Raw genomic sequence first — 19,946 nt, forward strand, 5'->3', positions numbered from 1 at the left:
CTCTATTTCAATGTAGCAGGAGCCTGTAAATTGTACTGTAGTGTCCCATGGAGACATTTTTTTTTACATACACAGAATTAAAACTTGTATTCTTTCATCTTGAATATACACATAAGCTTTGTAGTGGCAGTCATTTTGGTACAGTGATTTTATCTGTGTGCAGAATCTGCTCAGTATTTTGCAAATGCATGTCCCCTCTATCCTTTTAAGGGATAATTGCGACATTAAGCTAAAGCATTAATAATACAGCATGGCTCCATTTGATTTGACAATGGCGTTTTTGTGCTGCGACTTACACCAACCGCCACGCCAACAGCACCACCCTCCCAGCCCTTCGCCCAGTAGAAATTAATGCATTGCTGAGGGGTAATAAATGGAGGATATGGGGAGAGCCCTTTGAGATTGAAATGCAGTCTGAGAGGCAGGCTAGACGTTGGTTTTTCCCACATTAATATGTGTCTGTCTGGGCCCTCTCCACCATCAGGAGGAGGCCCTCAGCACCAGATGGAGCCCAGTCTAGTCTACGTCTAGTCTGCCAACACCTGCCATAAGGCTGCGATGCACTTCCTATTGTCTTGGATTGTGATTTCTGCATTAGTGCATCTATCTGAATTTTTATTGTTTCACCTGCTCGGATTTATTCTGAGAGGAATTAACACACTTATGAACCAAAAAAAAAAAAAGACGATAGAGGTTGGAAATGATGTGGAAGGAATGAGCGAGAAGATAAGAGAGTAGGAGAGGAGATGTGTTTATGCACGCACGCCGTGCATTTCTAACCAACCTGTCATGTCTGTAGCCTTTCCTACTGGAGCGTAGATATGTCAGTATGTCCCTCCCATCCCTCTCTCTTCCTCCACCATTCCTCCTCTGCACTGTATTGATAACGTTGAATATTTTGCACGTTGTGGTTGTCTCATAGGCTTCGAGTGTTTGTTGACAAAGATGTTGGAACAAAGCAGCCATCCTGTACACTGTCCTACACACAGCAGAGCCATTGTTTTAGGTCTACAGCCCTGCTGCATTTCCAAGCTACCATCCTATAGATGTTATCTCGCGTGTGTCACACTTGGCCAGCAGATTGCATTGCTGTGTGTGTATAAGTGTGTGTGTGTGTGCGCACATGTTTTTGTACATTTTGCACATGTGCTTCTCTGCATTTGTTTACGTGTGTGTGCCACTGAATGTTGTTTCTGTGCCCTCAGTGCTTAATTTTTCGTCTCTGCAGAGCACAATAAACATGAGAGCATAATGTCGGTTACAGAAATTGTTTTTTTATAATGTGGAGTCAGGCTACACAGTTTTGATCGCGGTGTGTGACTTGTGTTTTGTGATTTTCCCATTATTTCCTTCATTTTATGATGTTTTTAGGAGTGGTAGATTTTCACTTTAAATTTTTGCCTTTTTTATTTTTATTTAAGCTCCACACACTTGACTGTTATCATGATTATTGTTATTATTATTATGATTATTATCGCCATTATTACACTTTGATTCAGATCTGAGACTATTTATGGCTCATGGTCTATTTGATTCCATATCACTAAAGTCCATATTCCAGCGTTATCAATTTTCTATTATCATTTTACCTTGAATTGCAATGGCCTATATAAACCTTTTCTCTGAACTTATGAATTCTGGGTTTGGTAGCCTAGCAACAGCCTCTGACCCATGCAAGGGAAAGAGAAAAAAAAATTGAAAGGCTGACGTGCAGGCTTTAAACCCGCAAAGGACATCAGGTTTCAGCGGATGTAATCTTTGAGTATTTTGTGTAATCGCTTGTGAAGTGTGTTTGTGAGTGTGTGTATGTATGTGTGTGTGTATGTGTGTGTGTGTGTTGCAGAGACTGGTATTGTCATGCATTTACCACTGACAGTTGAAATCAGAAACAAATAAACTTTCCACATATAAGTCGCACAATATGACACTGCTATATTTTTTATTTTACAGCTTTACAATTTGCACTATTTTCTTTGTGGTAGGATATATTAAATTATTTTCTTTGACTACTTTAAATGTGCAAAATCATGGTTATTAATAATTACAGCAGATTTATGTGTTTGGCATTTCCTGTTTTTCATTTCCAGGTTAATTTCTAAATTTTGTCGTGTAGTTTTTACAAGCTAAATACTTTTTTTTAATCATTAGAAACCCAGATAATGTAAGCAAATGGCCATCATAGTATTTATTTTTGTCTTTTTATTTGAAAAACAAAATAGCAAACTTAATTTTGACGTGTTCAGTTTATTTTTTTGAAGTGAAAATATCCAAAATCTTGTTTGCAGAATGTCCGATAGTATTATATTATTAGTAATACTACAATTTAAGCACACAAGTTGATTTTTAAATTCATCCAATGTACCTTAATGGTTTCCTTAGAGGATTTCAAGTGTGGCCAAAATGTTTATTGACATTAATTTGCGCTCAAGAGCACTGTGTAAGAGAAATTAAAGGTGAATCAGCCATGCTTTATGTTTTTCCAGGAATCTGTGGAGTGCAGACAGAAGCGCAGTCACACAGAAACACACACACTCCCCATCTGCAGGCCTGCGTCTGAACTTGCAGGACAGCAAGTCAGAGGAGACACGCATCACCTCCCGCTTTGAAGGTCAGAGGTCACAGAGTGGGTCACTCTGGGGCTCCATCACTTCAGACTTACAGGTGAGACTTCACAATAATCCTCCTCTGTGTGCTGTCACACCCTCACACTACAGACACACTTGAACTTGAACTATTCACACACTATTGTTCTTTTAAACAATCACTGAAACTGGTGAAGCAGTTTGTGTTGAGGCCTGAAAAGTTGCACAGCGTTATTTTTACAAGTGTGCGGTAAAAAAAGAAGTCCTGGTTTCATCTTCACAAAACATCTCATTCTTTACATGTGCATCTTCTCGCTTGCTCTCCTCACCCTCACACTCGCCGGCCTCTTGCCCCCTGCTTTATAACATCTGATCCAATTTGTTAGATTCTTCGGTTTTGGCAGATAAGACACAGGGTGGCCACTTGTGTAATCTATATTTTAATTCCTTTGTCCATGCTTTTTTATCCCTTTAAGGATACATGGGTTGAGGTGGTGGGGGGGTCGGCCTGGTGTGTGCATAAGGTGTGCTCATGTGGAAAGACTGCCAGGGTGGCTAAGTCCCTCACTCGTCTAATTCCCCTCCCTCTGAACTCCTCCCCAAGTACTTACTTTTCTGTCCTCTGCTCTCTGTCCAGGCCCTCACCCACACTTACATGGAAACTTTTTCTGGGTTTTTCATTCTGTATTTTGAGTTTGGGAAAAAGTTTCTGGATGCATCATAATACCTCTGTGAATTTTTCTGCAGTTCTCCAAGACGTATGTAACACAGTCTAAAACAAAACAAAAAACAAGTTACTTTTTAATCCCAACACGTTGAAGTTTGTTGCTTCAACTTTACTTCTTCCATCAAATTTCCTGCCTGATCATTGTAAAGGAAAAGTGCTTTTTTACTGTTGGACTGCAGCAGATCTTTGGCTGTTCGCAGTATCGCATTTTAACCAACTTATCACAGTATATATGTCATTACAAACTAGTAGCCACAGAAATTTTGGCCCCTGTTGTCATAGTTACTCTTGTGGATGGATTACTAAAAGGGCCTACAGCGCACAGGCCCAGGGGCCAAAAGTGTCAGATGCCACCGTGGCCTTCACCTGTAAAAATGTCTCTCAAATTTACACGTACAGCCCAGGAAGAGATTCAACATGACCAAAAAGAGATGAAAGGGAGCCACAAAGAGACACAAAATTACCTCTTAGAGACACAAAACAACTACAAGGAGACACAAAACCACAAAACGATGCACAAAAAGAGACACAAAACAGCAACAAAAAAGAGGCAAACCACCATTAAGTCTGTGTGTCTTACTCTTGTGTAGGAGAGGTGGTGGGCCATTTTGCATATCTGTGCCCAGGGGCCCTTTGTCTCATAACCCGCCCATGGCTACTCTGCTAACTAGTTGTCAAAACCTTCCAAGCTGTAGATTTTTATAACAGTGCATAATGCAGAAGATGATGGACGGCTGAAACTAGAACTAGGTGACTCACTCACTTCCCTCTCAGCTTCCCCTCTCAGTGTTGAGTGACACGACTAAAGATTACCTTCGCTATCCTAACAGCTGCTGCGGCGGGCCATCAAGGCCGAGAATGCCGCTCAGCTCGTGCATGTTCAACCTCCTGCAGAGAACAAAGTAGACGGAGTGATGGAGGGAGCGTTGGAGAGGGGAGGAGAGGGAGACGAAGCCCCATCCGCAGAGATTGAGGTCCGTCATCGGGGAGAAACAGAAGAAGTGATTTTTTTTCTCCTTTATTTCCCTCCAGGGTTAGATGAGTGTTCTGTGACATTGGCCTATTTCTATATCAGCATGCCCCCCCAGAGAAAGAGTTGCGTTTGAGAATCAGACAAGGGAAGATCAGAGGAGATTGCACAGCCTGTGGCTATCCTCCTCCATAACGTTCGACCACCTCTTAAACCTCCTTCACTTTGCTTCAACTCGATAAGGGCTGCCCGTCTACTTAGTCAATATCATATCCACAAACTAGATAAATCGATGCAAACAAGCTTCGGCTGGACATGGGCTTTAGAAGTGGAGGCATAGCTACAGGCTAAATTTGACGCAGAGACACATCAATCCAGAAATGACACTCCTCACATCTTCTTTGTATTCATAACAGCAATTAAGAGCTAGCACGCATGGGTCCGCATTCACGCCTCGTTTTACCCTTACAGGACCCATGTACTATATGTGCATTTGTTACAATTGTTAGTAGAGGAAGTGCGGGCCGGAGGATGTGTGATTTCACACACAGCAGTGATGCTTCCACATTCGAGCACTCTCATGTATATGGAAAGACTCGAAGACAGGGCAGCAGTAATCCGCTCATTTACAGTACCTCAGATCCGGTCTGCCATCCCTCTCCCTCCCTCTCTTATTCTCCCCCTCAAACACACAAACACACATACCTCAGTATCTCCTCCCCCACAGCCTCCCCCCCTTCCACCCCTTTCCATCCCCATTCGGGCTCATCTTGCCATCACCTCTCCAGCTCCGCCACCCCAGAGAAACCAATTCAGGCTGCTGCTCCACACCGTCATGGCATGTTGGCCAAGGGAGATGGAGTCCTTTCAGGTTCTCGGCTACAACCTCCCCCCCCCACCCCCCCGTCGCTGCCCCCTCGCTGCTTCTCAACATTTCCTCAACACGCCTGGCGTATCAGCGGGGTAGCTAGACAGCACGATAGGACTGCTCCTGAGAATCTGTTGGAGTTATTCTGCACATTATGTGACCTTTTAAAGTTTCTCTAAAATTGCATGTGGGTGTGCATGTTTCATGACTCCACTCTGAGCCTGCCTTTGCATGGTTATACTGTCAGATTATCAAGAGTATCTGAAACAAATGAAGCCTGCATTACGCGTTTAAGCAGACTGATTGTGAGGTTTATCAGTAATAGGTTATCCTTAATGGCAAAACCAAACACCCACCGCCCACCCATGGCTTCTTAAAGTTGCCAATCTGCTTTTAATGCCCCGCTGTTTGCTGGGATTTTTTTTTCTTTTTTTGTACGAGGCTTTTTAGATTTGTATACATAAACTGCGCTGCTTGGCTGTTCTTAAAAGTTGATTTGAATTATACCCTCTGCATTATGCAGCTTGATAGGAAATAAATCTCTTCAAATGAATACACTGGATGGAGGGAGGTGGTAAGTGTGTGTGTGTGTGTGTGTGTGTGTGTGTTGAGGGGGGGTGTAGGCACTGAGTGTAGAGTGGTGGCGTATGTTAACATAAATTAAAGTATCTGCAGAGGGGCTCGGAGAAGGAAAGAGAGAAGAAAATGTGAGAGTGAGAAAAACAGTTTTTTGAAGAACAAAAAAAAAGTAGAGCAAACTCATGAGAAACCGGAAGTGTGAGAAATGAAGTAGAGGGTCTGATCTTAGGGGTTATGTTAAGTTGTGGTGTGTCAGTACAAGCATACGTAAGCAAATTTGTTTTGTTAGTTACCTATTTTGCATTGGCATTAGTCGCCTCACGTCATTAGTCACTTTGCTGTGTTGTTTCTCTGTACCCCCTTAAAGCTCAGAGGCCTCTGGCATCTCAATGCACACTGGCTGAATGGCGAGGTGGCTGTATTAGAGGTTGGTGGTGGCTGTGATGGTGGGGTGCAGCAGGGTGACGAACAGAGCGCAGGAGGGAGGGACGGGGGTCCGCTGAAAGGCAGCAGGCTGCAGAGTGAATGGGAAAGGGGGGGGAGCGAGGGAGGGAGGGTAGGGGGGGCATTAGCGGTGGAGGCAGGTTGGGGGTGGTGGGGGCCTCCATTGGTTCAATGCAACGGCCGGAGCAGCTGTGAAAAGAGGTCTCCCCTTTTTCCCACGCCCAGTACGACGCAGAAACCCTGCTTCAGCCTGCCAGGGTCAAGTCACATTTCTAATATATACACTGGGCCTGCGGACTCGCACAATGCATACGCACAGCTCATTTAGTTTATGTATGCACACAGACAGACACACACTTGTATGCACACAGCCGAGTAGACAGCCTCTCAGACAGAGACAGAGGTGGGGGCCGCTGCGGAGACAGAGTATTATGACACTGATTTCTATCCTGTTGGCACCATTGTTTCGACCTGGGTCCTGCAAATTAACAAGCTGCAAGTGACCAAACACATGCAGATCATTGCTACACCTGCTAGTTTGAGCAGTTTAAATTTCAGTTTGTGGAGGAAAAATAATCAACAAAGCAGCATTAAAAATCTACACGAAGATGTGGCCATTTATAAAATGTCTCACACTGCATACTGGAACAGATTTTCCATTTGACATTTCCATTAAGGCATTCATGTATATCCCAAAGTCCTCTTCATATAGTTGGACTAATTTATCTGTTGGTGTCTTCACTGTATACACCCATAACTGTGTCAACCACCCTCCCACCCTCCCACTGCCGCAGCATCCCAGCCCCTTTCTTCTCCTCACACATTTACGTCTCAGTCGCCATTTACAAACTATAATCATATTCCAGGGAGGGGGATGTAAACGCTTTGTCCTGACAGACCCCCACCCAGTCCCCCAACACCACCACCACCCCAGTGCCAGATGCCCTGCTGTATTGTGTGGGTGCTGGGGGCAGACAGGCAGGCAGCCCCCTTCCTCTGTCTCTCTCTCGTTCTCTCTGCACCATGATGTCACCCTACTTGTCTGTCTGTCTGTCCATCAGGGCCTTGACAGGAACTTGAGTGTGGGAAGGAAAGGGCGTTCAGGATGGGAAGGGGGAGGTGGGGGTGGTAGAGGTTCAAGGAGGGGTTGAGGGTTGGGAGGAGTTTTTTTTGGGGGGGGGGGTTGGGAAGAGAGTGTCTGGCCTGAGAGATCAGCGAGTGGACTTGAGCATGGAGCGAGTGTGGGTCTGTGTGTGTGTGTGTGTGTGTGTGTGTGTGTGTGTGTGTGTGTGTGTGTTTTAGAGGAGGGGGGCCCTCCTAGCAACTCTTAAGAGAAGTGGAATTTAGATGAGTCTGTTGGTCTGTGTCCTCCGATAGTTCAGTTGTACAAACTCCTCTGTTTGCCACACAAAAAGGTCTGAGGATATAAAGAAGACGGAGAAACAAAAGCACCTGTTCTCTATTTGTTCATCATGGATTCCATCAAGTACGTCCACCATTGTGCACAGATGCAGCGAAGTCGTGACAGTTTGAAGCTCATATAACTATTGCAACAGACAGCATAATGCATGGTGTGGTATTGGGAATATCCAGGATATTGCACATAAGAGTGCTCTTCTTAAATGAATCCACACCTTTATGAAGATATGTGATAGAGAAACGCTTCAAAGTGAAATTATTAGTATTTCCTCTGTTTTTTTTTTAAGTGGGCGGCAAGGGCAATTTTAGTTCAAACAGCCAGGCTCACTCCTGAACCTGTTCCAGGATTACTTCCTGTTGGTGTTTCATTATATATATATGTTTTACTTGGACTTATATCACGATATATAGTTTAATTTTATTGTAATAGTTGTTTTTTTTTTGGCTTGTTATGCCTTTATTAGACAGGACAGACCAAGAATGATATGGTAAGAAAGAGGAGATGACACGCAACAGAGGGCCACAGGCTGAAATTGAACCCATGACTGACAGTGCCCTTATATGTGGAGCACCTGCACTACCCACTGGGCAACCCATAGTTGTTCATTATGACTATTATATACCTTTATATGTATATATTTGTATACATATATATATTTATATACATACATACATACATACATACATACATACACACACACACACACACACACACAATGATATCACAATACTTAGGTCATGATACAATATTATTTGTAAATATTTTACAATATGTTGAGAATTGATAATATATATTGCAATATATTTTAATCTATTACCTTTCTTCAGCTACAAATTAAGTCCCCTAAGAAAACTCTGTCAACATCTGTTTAAGATAAATTCCTTAAATTATTTACCTCATTTTTAACATTTTAATTGCAGAAAAATGTATCTAGTTGATTGACAGAGTGATCGATATTTTTATTCTAATAGGCTACCAAAAGATACATTTAAATGTGCAATATTAATGATTAATATAATTTAAAAAATTAATTCTTAGCATCTGTGTATCGATATAATATTGCCACGCAAAATGTTGAAGTACTATGCTGTATCAATTTTTTATCCCACCTCTCATGTATTAACATAATATTCTTAAATTCTTTGAATAATAATTTGGTTTTTTTAACAAAAAAGTTCAATAACCTCATTAAAATTTTTATAATTATGCCTACCTCTTCTCCCTCATTGAAAATAAAACAAAATAAAATATTAAAATGAAAATATTGGCCATTATTTTTTATCAACTGGACACAAGATGTGACCGTTCTCAAGTCAGTTTCCACACCATGCATCTGTATGTTTAATATTGCACCATGTTTGGCTTCCAAACCAGTTGCTTTAATGTACATGCAGGTGTAATGCACAGAAACTTTCCCCTTGTAGATGACTGTGAAAACAGCCTTCCTGTGTCAAACTCTGTTCATACATCATTCTGTAAAGTGAAGGTCAAACACTCCAGTGAAGTAACAATAAAACACATTCACCTTATAACTCTCTGTCATGGTCGTCAGCCAAATAACCCGCGACACTCCAGTTTTGGTTATTTTACAGCGTCTAACAGTGGGTAAAATGCTCTGGCCTCGTGTTATCAATTTTAAAATGCATTGCTGTCAATCTAAAAGCTGAGAGTCTTTCCCCTGAATTCTGAAATGATTTTACTGAGAATGAAGATTTTCGTCTGACAGCAGTAATGCGCTGTTTACAGCTCACCGGCAAACACAGACAACAGGCACCTTTTTCAACAGGTAAACATTTACTAGGACACAGACACATGCCTTTGTCATTCATCCTCTCTCTATTTGGACTCCTGCCTTTGTATTTCTTCCACCCCTTTGCTCTTCCCATCTCTTGCTTTAATAGTTCTCCCTCTTCTCCCTCTCCCTCTCTCTCTCTGGCTGTGTGAAGAGGTGATAGTATTGGGAGACAATGGGAAAGACTCACTTAATTAGCTGGACGAGAAGATGCATTGTGGCAATTACTGAGCACAAAGGGAGGGGAAGGTATGGCTCTGTAATGTGCTGCTGTGTGTATTTGCCTGGCTGTTGTAGCCTGGAGTGCAGGCAGGCCTTTATAGGGGAGAGTGAAAGCAGTAACAATGGAAGACAGGATGTACTCCACACGTAGAGCCATTTCCAGTCCTTTTACAAACAGGGACAATAGCTGCTACAGTCTCTTAAAGACTGGAAATGCAGAAACTGTATTCCCTCCACAGATGGATAATAGAGCTTAAAATGCACAGGCCTGGTGGCTTTGCGCAAACTAACTTTCGAGATGTACTTCTTTGTGTAGTTTTGTGAATTGTTTTGGTTCCACTTTCTAATAAGTTTACCTGAGATGACTTTATGTATATTATAAATAATAAACTAATGCTTAATAAATCAGTTATATGAATGAATAAACATAACCAGGGCTGCAACTAATGATTATTATCATTTTCTCAGTCTTTGCTGTATGAAATGTCACAAAACAGGAAATCACATGCACATAAAGCCCCGCCCTCGAATAGAGATCGTCCAATCATAGCCTAGCAACCGTAACTAGGCACAGCCGGCCCTTTAAGCTTTGGATTTCTCCACCCGTCTTAATGGCCTGGAGATGTAATACTTGGTTATATGGAGGGTGGAGTGGAGCAACAGTGTAAGTAATTATTTAAATAGTGTACACAGGGGTTCTTGTTTCAAAACGACTCGGCTAGAAACATTTTAAAGTCAGCCGGAAATGCGTTTCAACCAATTTGTACCGCTAGCGTTAGCTTAGTTAGCTAGCTAGCTAGCGCGGATAAAGTCCGTCAGTTGACAGTTTGGTTATTTTAAACCGTAAAATTGACGGTCGCCAGTTAGAAATGAGAGCCTGCTTTTGGCTATTTTTGTCTGAAATAGAGAACCAATTGTTTCAAAACTTTATAAGAACTTAAACTGGTACAGTAAACCTGTCACTGTAGGGAGCGGTCATACATAAACGAATGCAACCGAGTGACCACCGCATGCGCAGTGCTGAATGGCAGTACCTGATGTGATGGACACCGGAAGCTAGCTTGCTAATAAGTACAGCAAAAATTTGCCGTATTGGTACATTTTTTCATTTTCTTAGGGTGCATACCTGTCTCCTGACTTGCCTTCCAACAAGGTACCATCTCTCATATGGGGGTAGGTTGTATTTTTCATGGCTATTTTCATGCAATCACTGGGTCCACACCATTACAACGCTGGCGCACACCTGCGGTGCACCGAGTAGGCGGAGTTTATTCGACGTTTAGTAGGCTGAATCCCAATATCCGCACTTGACCGAACTTGCAGACTTAAAGGCCGCGTTCCTGGGAAGTCCGGGAGTGCTTAGGGCTGTCCAAATCTACAATTCATCCACTGCACAAGGGGCTGAAAGCAGGCTGAAAGCGGACTTTCGGCAGACTTCCAGAGAGTTTGCTTGGGGTGCAGACTTCAGCAGACTTAAGTGATTTAAATGCCCACAATTCATTGCAATGCAGACGTGAAGTGGTAGCTTTTTTTTTTTCAATAGCCGACAAAAAACAAAACGTATGTATTTGTAAAACACTTAATTTAGCCTATTAAACAACACTTGAATCGTGTAGGCCAGAAATGATATTCTACAACATCACAATACAGAAATATGTAGAAATATAGACTATAGAGGGTAATTAAAATTCATTGTATTATTGCAGCCTACCCCATAGGTTGTACACTGTAATGCCAAATATATAGGCTAGAAAAATTGCAGGAAAACAACAAAAGATCTTCTGATATAACTAATAGGCCTACCCAATCTATTTAGTCATAGCACAGTCCTTATTTACAAACCTCTCTATATTTAAAAGTGCAGTATATATGTTATACAGAAGTTTATGTTGTTTACACCATACATGGGTTTATATCTGTTCTCTGCAGGGAGAGATGAGCGGACAGAATATGACAGCAATTACAATGATTATAATTGTTGCTCAAAAGTTTCAATGACAACGAGTAAAACAGTCTCAAGGGCTGTCCATCAGCGGCTTGCAGTCTCTGCCCTTGCAAACTTTATGTGATGACGGTGAACTTGTCACAGTACCTGTGGCTGAAGTCCGCAAGGGCTCAGTCCGCAAGTCCAGAGGGTGGACATTTGGATTCGGCCAGTGATCAGAACCAGTGTTCTGACAAATAGAGCTACCTGCTCAGAATGACCTATCAGTAGTGATAGATCTATCAGAATGGACTACTAGTTATGTAAATGTGGTTAAAAGGTATGGGCGTGTCCTCTGGATTTTTTCCGCCTCTTAAGTGCACTGCCAATCCACAGTTTGTAATAGTAGGTCATTCTGAGTGTTAGCTTTATTTGTCGGCGGCGCAGACGTCACCATGACCACATGGCTCATACAAACACAAACAAGTCAAGGAAGATTGATAAGACCGAGAACTAATGGATGTTATGCCGGCCTAAATAAAATGATACTGTGAACATTACTGTCCATGCAGGCAATTTTTTGTTAAGTAGGAAACAACCATGACTTTTGCCCCATAGGCTTACTTTGTTTTGTCAGCTGACAAACAGGTGGTTGCGGCTGCTGGCTGACAGATTACATCCCTTTTTTTAGATCAATTTTTGCATTTATGATAGGATAGCTTAGATAGACAGGAAAGGTTGGAGAGAGAGGGGATGACATGTAGCAAAAGGTCAGACCCAGATTACACTCCATTTAAACAGCTTTCCTAGCACTTGTTGCTATAAGTGGTGCACGGGCGAACCAAAGTGGAGTGCACCCACTGTCTCCTCCACACAGAAGTTACTGTGACTTCTTTGATATTGGTTGAGGCTGCGACTTCGCCAGGCAAAGTTCACCAAAGTTGAATTCCACGTGATGCAACGATGCAAAGTTGCTGTGCTGCCAAAACTGACTGTTTTAGTCACCCCTCTGCTCACATTGAATGGAAGTGAATAGGAGGAGTATTTGCTAGTGTTAATTTTGCTCATGTGCCACTGTGCCCTTATTCAGGGTCGTATCCAGGGAGTTGCTTTGGGTGGGCCACCCCTGAAATCTAGGTCCACCCTAGGTCCCACCCAATTATTATAAACTATGATTGGCTATCTGGTTGGTCAGAGGTGGGACCTTGGCCTCATTTATTTGAGAAATATAAATGTTACAGTCCTTTATCGAGAAAACCAGCAGTTCTCCTGTTTGCTTGAATTTGGTAACGGACAAGTCTTGCTCTCTCTAGTATGATGGCGCCGTTGACGTTCATTCCAGTCGCCAATGAGGCATCTATGTTTCTATATCTGTGTTTTATACTGGCACTGTATTTTTTAATATGCAGTGTTTCCTTTCGTATAAGGCATTGTGTTGGAAGTACAAATTATTTTTGAGGACTTTAAGAATATGGTATGGAAGCTTTGTATTTGTATGGTGCCACTCTGTTGTGTTGTGATTGGTAGGTCTGATTATCTGAAATTACAATTTTAAGCACAGAAATGTGAGAAACTGTATGATCCTGTATTGTCAGTTATAAAAGTAGCTATTATTAGAGACAGAAATGGTCAAATAATGCTATTCCGACCTGTGTGTATGCTTCCGACCATACTTCATGCCAGCCTTGAATAAGTCAGTGCCCCGCTTGGGCTAACGCAGTCATAAAAGTGAAGACACGCCACTGCTGTTATCATTGTTAACTTCAGACCTGGTGTGCCAAATTGAAAGCTTGATAGAGGTACTAGCAGTGGTAATTTAAAGTGGAGAGTTGTCAGTTTTTTATACTAATAAAATAAAATAAATATTCCAATTTAAGAAACTTATTGGCATTTATACTTAAAGACAAATCATTAGGCTAATTGATTATCTAAATTTTTGCAAATCAATTGATCGACTAATTGTTTAAGCTCTAAAAATAACATTTGTGTTGCGAGGTTGTGAAAGATGGTGTTCATCCTCCTCCAGGATGGCACAGTACTGCAGCTGTAGCTGAATGAACCATTCACCCACTTACTTACTGGATAAGAGCATGCAGTGCACCTGGCAACCCAAAAGATGTTCTTATTAAACTCTTTGTCTTGTAAGAATGCGGCGTCGTAATGCTCTTGTTTGACCTCGTTGCGTAATACACAGTGACTAATTTTTCTCATTTCCTCCTGCGTTGTCCATTCATTCCATCCTCTTCATTTCTATTTCTGATTGTCCTGTTGCTGTGTACCAAACTGGACACGCTACTTTCTATTTCTGACTGGCTATGAGTAGGCCGCTGCTTGGTGCCACTGCGTGTTTTGTGTGTGTGTGCGAGTGTGTGTAGAGTTGGGTCTGGCAAAGAGCATCCTCCTCTAGTGGAGTGGCCTGAGGGGATTTCTTTCATGAAGTCAGATAACATCCAGGCGACCCCTTCTTCCTTTTTTTATAAGAGTTCTTTAACCTTGATAAATGAAGTAGAGGCGGAGAGGGAGGGAGTGGAGGGGGGAGGAAAAAGTTGTGGGCTGTGGTGGGGGATGAGGGTGTGATGGAGGGAGGAGAGATAGAGAGAGAGGGAGAGGGAGAGACACCAACTCCCTGGCCGGCTTGCTCTCAGGATCAATAACGTTCGGAGAGCTGCTGAGCACTCCTGTCTGGCAGCTCTACCATAGGGGATGGAAGGAACGGAGGGAGGGAAAGGGGAGGACGGGAGGGAGGGAGGGAAAGCAAGAAAAGGAGTGTTGAGAAAGCCTCTCTATCTCCTTCTTGTCACCCTTTTTTGTGAAGTGAGGGAATCGAGGCAGACAGCGGAGTAAAGATGGGAGGATGAAGGGATGGAGAGGAGCATAGATGGAGGGGAGTTTAGACCAATGTACCTATCCAGCTGAACCGTGCCACCCACCTGCCTGTGTGCCTGCCCGCCAGGCACACACATACACACACACACACACACACACACACACACTGAGGTCTCCTTTTACGGAGCCACAAGGTTACAGAGTGTCGATACAAACGCGCACAGTCCTCCGACAAATGGGATTTGGCATGTTCAATCAACAGTGCTGCCAAATCCCTGTTGTTAAGTATTGCAGAGCCATATCTGTCTGCAGTGGGCCTGAGCTATGCTACCTGGGCCCACTAACTGTCCCCTAAATATCCTCTATTAAAGTCCTCTGTAATAGAATTATCTGCTGCATTTGTCATTGGATTTGAATAGGTGTGTGTGCAGTGGCATAAATAGGGAACAGAGAGGGAGCTTTCACATTGTGCACTTGTTATAAAAAAGGCCTCTTCCACTAGTGCCTCGAGGTCACAGACACCTGAGCTTTCTCCCTCTCTTCTTTCTCGCTCTTCTACTTGATTTCCTTGCTTTGAGTTTAAGTCGCAGCTCTCCCTCCTCTGGCCATCTCTCCTGGCCTTTTTCCCGTCCTCTGTTAGACCTGATCCTTTCATCTTCCCTCCCCTAATCCTGTGCTAGAGAAGCCTTCTGTTCACCCCTCCGCCGCTTCCCATTGCTCTCTTTTTAACTCCGTGCCTCTTCTTATTTTAGCGTGTCCCTGTGCTCCTTGCATCGCTTTCTTCCCCTCTCACTTTCTTTTCTTTATCCTCCCCCCCTTTCATCACCCCTGCCTCTGCTTCTTCTCAACCTCTCGCTCTGTCTCCTGCATCACCCTTCCTCCTCCTCTCTTACTTTGCTCTGTCCTTAATTAAGTTAGTGATCAGTTGACTGCCCCTATCATTGGTAGAGAGCAGGTTGGTCCTCCAATCCCAGGAGGGGGGTACATTGTCTGTGCTGGTTGACCAGTGTAATCCCCCCACCAGGGACAAAGGGCAGTACCCTACCTACCTCAGCCACCCCTGAAGGGCATTAGCCCCCTGACGAGAGCCATGCCCCTGCCTGCCTGAAAACCCCAGCATCACATCGCTGGCTCTTTCCTTCTCTGAGGGGGCCAGTTTGACTCCAGACTGCTGAGGGTGAATGCAAATAAATAGGAATAGGCCAACATGTGTGAATGCTTTGGGTGAAAGGTTAGCTTGTTGCTTTTAGCCAGATTTATCCAAAGTTCATCAGAGACTGAGGTGTACATAAACAGAATTCCTTGATTCATATTTTTTTCCACCAGCACATCACCCACACACACACACACACACACACACACACACACACACACACGTAAACACACACACAGGTGCATCTGTTGTATTAAGATCAGGAAGTCCTGCTCTAAACCTGCACACAACCCCACATACCTCTCTCCCTCTTTTTCTCTTTTGCACACACACATTCACACAGGGAACGAGTAGGTAAGGTTGCTATGGGAACGGTTGGTCAGAGTTTACCAGAGGGGAAACAAACAAAGTACTGTTCATGAAAGCAGGTTGTTCTGTGCAGAAGGAGCAGTGATACTCTGAGTGTGTGTGCGCAAATGTGGGTTGTGTGTCATGTGTCTAGTGAGTAAGTGATTAGATACCTGTGTGTGAAGCCATGCATACTGCGGTCTCTTAAATCTCTGTCCTTTTCATCTATACCTTACTGCTACTATAGACCTGCTATTTTATAAGTGCTCAGTGGGAGGTAGACGTTCAGTGACTGCAGCTTCTAAAGGAATTTGATGAGATGTCTATGAGCCCATATGGCAACATATACTGCATTTCCACTGCATGGTACAGCATAGCTTCACTAAACTTGACTCACTCTTGTTTTATTTTGCATCAGCCAAAGTTGTGGATAGTACCTGCAGTGGCACCCCTAGATTTTTATAGGGATGGCCAGACCAAAAGCTATAACTGGATTTCAGGACTTCATAATGCTGTTGAAATATATAGGATAGTTGAGAACTATGTCTGTACGGAAAGTTAAAGAATCACATACTGATATACTTAGGTTTCGTATTTTACATTTGATATTGCTAATTATCTAATGTGCATAGACCAGCACTGATAAAATTAACGTTTTGAGTTCCACACCAATCCTATTTTAATGTGTTATGTTAGGCAATTCATTTTTCTTCAGATAGGCTGGTTGTCCTTTTCCTGAAACAGCTTTAATTTAGTACATACATTGTAAGGAACAACCTACTGGGAACATGCCTTCTCAAGTACAGGAGAGATTTTAATTCTGATACCTTGAGGTGAGAGTTGAAGGGAGACCTTTTAAAATCACTGTGCCAGTTATTCCCTTGCAAAAATTTAGCCAAACTTTGGAGCGTTATTTAGCCCTCATTCCAACAAGCTATGCTGACATGGTTGGATGACTTGGCTATGTCTATTTTTACATGTTCTCACTTAATTTGCATAGCCTTTAAATGTGTGCACCATAGCCTGTTAAAGACAATAATGTCGCACTTGTATGAGGGGGGGTCAGTACCTGTAGTGTTGCTTTCGTCAACGAAAAGTATGACTAAATATCGTCGTCAATGAACCTTTATCACGTGACGAAAACGAGACGAGAAGCAACGTAAATGGTGGTCATGTGATGATAACTATAATTAAATATATAATGCAATATTGTTGACGAATAAAAACGAGACTAAATGTGGTTTACAAAATAAAATCTCTGCTAAAATGTCTCTTCATTTTCTTTGACCAAAATGAGACGAGACGAAATAACGTTATAATGTTTAGTCACGTTATTATTACTATTTGCAGTATTTCTGTTTCCTAGGCTGTGCGTCGCAGTGCGCAGACGGATTACAGCCGTAATGATATACAGTACAACATCACTCATTCTCATGTGATATTGCTTTTATACAGCAGTTCAACAACAGCTTAAACAGCAATGCTGAGTAAGGAAATGTTAACAAAAGGTGATGAAATAAATTATTTAAGTATGTTATGTAGCTCCGCGAAAAAAAAACAGTTCCCCCATTCTGCTGCCAGGCAACGCGGCACACACACCAGGAACTCTCAAGCTACTTTGTATTTACATTGATCTGCAACTGTGTAACTTCGTCCAGTTTGGCTGATGAAACGTTGGCAAACTTGGATGTTGGCACGGCCGGATTCAGCTTCCACTCTCCCTCATACTCATCAGTACCTCATCAGATGATCATTGATAATTCCTGACCGTTATCGTTTAATTTTTGCTCCTCTCCAGTTTGTCGAGGTCGGCTGATGTTACACAAACACACCTGGAGGTCTGCACAGTAGAGTCCTGGCTTTCCTTTTCCTCGTCCTCTCCTGACAACCACTCATAATTTAATTCAAATGTAATTTTGGGGAAAATATCTATCTTCTTGGTGTAACGCTAGTGTCAGTTTGTGTCAATGTAGCGAGTGTGACAGTTGGTTAATTAACGGCTGTATTTATATTTCCAACACCTGTGAGTGGAGTGATTTTACTGTTACAAGTCCCAGTGATGTTATACTCTATATCAGCACTCACGGAATGCCTCTCGTCCAATCAAATTACTCGGTCGGAACTAACTGTTGTATAAATAAATATATATAGCTCTAACTGGGAGCTAATTTAGTAAAGAAAATTTTGGTTTGGTTATACTATACTAGGTACTTATACTATATTGACTGGGTATAATAGAATTGCATTACTAAAAAGAGACTAAAATACAATTTTCATCGACTAAAACGAGACAAAAATAGTCATGGATTATTCTGACTAAAATAAGACTAAAATGCTCAGACTTTTAGTTGACTGAAACTTGACTAGACAAAAAAGAGTATGAACGTGACTAAAACTAATAAAAACTAAAATGACAGTTTGACACAAAGACTAGACTAAAACTAAAATTAAAACAGGCCGCCAAAAACAACACTAAGTACCTGGTACATTTTTTTGGTACCATCTTGGCCGGAGGTTCCAAGTGAGATGAGCTGATACTAAAAGGTAGAGTTAAAACACTGCAGACCACTAATTGATCAGAGTGAACTGTAACCAGCGTGGCACTTGACATCCTGCACAAACCTGCCATTTTGAAATAGTCAACTTACAGTCAATAGTGACCACATTTTTTTATTCGCTCACTTAAGATTGCAAAAAATTCCAGCCCTCAAACCAATGCCATACACTATGTACAGTCTGCCGCACAATTGACAGGTAAAAGGATCCAGTGAGTGGTGCGTTAAAGATGATGTCACGGCAGTTTCGCATGGTGTCGCTATGGCAATCAACCGGGAATCCTGTCTTCACTACGAGGGTACTGTCCGCAGTGGAAAACACAATCGAGAAAAGCAGCTGGTGCCAAGAGAGTTGAGTCAAGTTGAGTTTAGCTGCACCATGCAGTGGAAATGAGGCAGTAGTGCTGCCTTTTATATATGACATGTCAATAAGGAAGACTCACTTGTGTAACAAATTTGAACATGCTTTTGTTCTTTGGATGATTTTAGGGCTGCAACTAATGATCATTTTTATTGCTATTTATTTTCTCAGTTGATCATGGATTGATTTGTCTACATAACATCAGAAAATGGTTGTAAATGCTAATCACAATTTCCTGGAGCTCAGGGTGATGCCATCATGTGTTTTGTTTTGTACAAGTAATAAGCCCAAACTCAAAAATATTTTAATTTACTATAATAGTGAGACATTATGAGCAGCAAATTTACTCATTAAGTGGAAATTAGTGCCACCAGCTGTTTATCACAGTAACCTAACAATTATTATATAACAGCACTGGATGGAAGCACACATCAATTCACATTTTTGTTTGCTAATTTTCTGGAAATTAATTTACAATTTGCATTATATTTGGATGGAAACCTGACGTATGTCTTTTTCTAAGTCACAGCCTGCATTCCCCAGTGCCTACTGTGATGGTTCAATTCTGTTTTTTCTCCCGTACAATTATATACTGTATCTCCTCTACTCTCCTCCAGAAAAGTAGGTCTCGTGGTCGTTGGATGTCACCTCATCCGAGTCACAAACAGCAGCAACCGCCACAGTTCTCATTTTCTGTCATTCCCTTTACTCCACTCCTCTCCGCTCTCCCTCTTTTGAGGCATATGAACAAAATGCATCTAAACTCTGTAGCAGCACACAATCCTGCTACGTTTTTTCCCCATAAAAATGCCACCATGCCTTCCTCGCTCCGTCTGTGTCCCCACCCCCTTTAATGCCTCTTTAGCCCTGCACTCGGCTGCTTGAGTAATATTTATTGCTCAGTCTCTCTTAGTCTCAGTTTCTCCTTTTATTTTTCCCCTGAAACAAACAAGTCCAATGCCATGGGGCAAAACACCCCCAACGCCACCACCTCCGCCGCCCCTCCCCACCCTCTCCGCCCTCTGTTCCCTCTGCCCCTCGCTCCTTCAGCGCTGACAGATAGACAAACGTACTGTTCTCTCTTTCTTTGCCTTTCACCTCTCAAACCTCCCTCCATCCATCCTGCCGGACGGGTACAATGCAGGCGCTCTATCCTGCGGCAGGGAGAATGCAGC

At 42.5% G+C, this 19,946-nt stretch overlaps 1 long non-coding RNA gene across 5 annotated transcripts in view; it reads left to right on the top strand.

Moving 5' to 3' along the window:
• LOC117253897 (uncharacterized) overlaps positions 1–19,946 on the top strand; it is a 49,961-nt gene that overhangs the window by 13,286 nt on the left and 16,729 nt on the right. For all 5 annotated transcript variants that reach the window (XR_004501436.2, XR_004501435.2, XR_004501437.2 and 2 more), the window contains exon 2: positions 2,484–2,661. This is a non-coding gene — a long non-coding RNA (uncharacterized LOC117253897). The remainder of the gene's footprint in view (positions 1–2,483; positions 2,662–19,946) is intronic.

This window comes from Epinephelus lanceolatus, chromosome 6, assembly GCF_041903045.1.
Source record: "Epinephelus lanceolatus isolate andai-2023 chromosome 6, ASM4190304v1, whole genome shotgun sequence".
In the NCBI taxonomy this organism is placed as follows: domain Eukaryota; kingdom Metazoa; phylum Chordata; class Actinopteri; order Perciformes; family Serranidae; genus Epinephelus; species Epinephelus lanceolatus.